The following is a 2,286-nucleotide window of genomic DNA, read 5'->3' as shown; positions in this document are numbered from 1 at the left end:
GTATGAATCGTGCGTTGTCGAGCCCACAGTAGCGCTGCTGGGAGAATTTAAGGATCAAGGCAGCGGGTGGAAATTGTCACAAATACTGAATTTGACAGTTAATGTGAACAAATACAATCCTTTGCACGCGGGATGCCATATTGAGTTAGCACAAAAAATTATGGCGAAGAGAGCGGTCGTAAATGTGCGGTCCAGGGACAATGCGTGCTTCTCATGGTCAGTGGTGGCCGCTCTACACCCTGCAAAAAATCATACAGAACGGATAGTCTCCTATCCTCATTACTCTACAATATTAAATTTGAAAGACATTGATTTACAATGACACTAAATCAAATTAAAAAGTTTGAAAACGTCAACGCTATCTCCATCAACGTCTATGCCATCGAGACGAACAACATGCGATCCTTCCAATACGGCTCACGAATAAAAAAATGGACAAACATGTTAATTTGCTATACGTAGAGGACGAAAACAGCAACGAGGGACATTTTGCATGGATAAAAAATTTATCCCGCCTTGTCAGCTCACAACTGAGCAAGAAGGGGCATACAAAATTCTTTTGCGATAGGTACGTATACATTGAATAAAGTTATAAAATACTTTATTTCTTTTTTAAAATAATAAATTATATAACTTTTTACAGATGTTTACATTATTTTTCATCGGACAAAAAACTGGAGGCTCATGTGATAGATTGCGGTAAGATGAACGACTGCGCAATCAGACTACCGAGCGACGACAACAAGTGGCTCTGTTTTAACAATAACAACAGGAAAGAGCAAATACAATTCGTGTACGCGGATCTTGAGTGCATCCTGGAGAAGACGGACAACGAGGAAACAACGAGCTATGAGTACCAGCATCATCAGGTATTTAGTATAGCTTATTACGTTCATTGTTCGTACGACAACTCGTTGTCAATGTATCGATTTCGGCGCGATAAGGATTGCATAGCATGGTTCGCCGAAGAACTTAAAGATTTATCGCACAGAGTAAAGTCCGCTCTGTCCAATGACGTTTCGATGGCGGAATTGACGTGCGACGAACGCAATAAATTTAACAGCGCCGCGAATTGTCACACATGCGAGAAACCGTTCGCATCTGACGACAGACGGGTACGCGATCACTGCCATCTAACTGGTCGATTCAGAGGTCCCGCGCATTCCAACTGTAATTTAAACTACAAAGATTCACATTGCATTCACGTAGTTTTTCACAATTTATGCCGCGCATTTCATTATCAAAGAAATAGCTACCGCATACGATGGAGACGTAGATTTACTTCCGGTAACAAAAGAGAAATACATTTCGTTCACCAAGCATGTTAAAAGTACTACAGAAAGAAAAAATAATCGTGAAATTTGCGTACAATTGCGATTCATTGACTCATACAAATTTTTCAGTTCGAGTCTCGAAAAATTGGCATCTTATCTCGCGAAAGATAAACTGCGGATAATGCAACGCGAATTTTGTAATTTATCGGCTGAGCATTTCGATCTACTGACGCGAAAAGGTGTGTTTCCGTACGAGTACATTGACTGCTTTGAAAAGTTGGAGGATACGCATTTACTGCCGCGCGAATCGTTTTATAGTTCGTTAACGGGCGGTACTGTATCCGAAAGCGACTACGAGCACGCGACCAACGTATGGCGGCGATTCTCCATCCGAACGCTCGGAGAGTACAGCGATCTGTACTTAAAAACTGACATCTTGTTGCTGGCCAATATTTTTGAAAACTTTCGATAGTTGTATCATGAGTTATGGACTCGATCCCGCGCATTATTTCACGTTACCGGGTTTCACGTGGGACGCCATGCTGAAATATACTCGTATTAAATTCGAACTTCTCACGGACATTGACATGGTTATATTTGTCGAACGCAGTATACGCGGCGGCCTGAGTCAATGTTCCAAGAGATACGCGCGGGCTAACAACAAGCACATACAGTCGTATGATCCATCGAAACCGTCGTCGTACATTGTTAGAAATTTCTTAATGAATTGTAACTAACATATAACGGAAGCTTGTGAGTAGATATACTAGGCGGGTTCTGGACCAAATGTAGGTCAAGGTCAAGGATGGGGGGAATGTAGGTCAAGGAGGAAGGATGGGGAGAATGTAGGTCAAGGAGGAAGGGTAGGGGGAATGTAGGTCAAGGGGGGATTAATTAATTAATTAAACAATAATCGATTGAATCATCAATTAATTGATAACAATTAATTGATAACAATTAATTTTTTATCAATTATATTTTTCGTGGACCGCTGCCGCCACGTGCGCGGTGA

The sequence above is a fragment of the Wasmannia auropunctata genome, unplaced genomic scaffold (genome assembly GCF_000956235.1).
Source record: "Wasmannia auropunctata unplaced genomic scaffold, wasmannia.A_1.0 LD336061.1, whole genome shotgun sequence".
Classification (NCBI taxonomy): Eukaryota; Metazoa; Arthropoda; class Insecta; order Hymenoptera; family Formicidae; genus Wasmannia; species Wasmannia auropunctata.
This window is presented reverse-complemented; position numbering follows the sequence as displayed.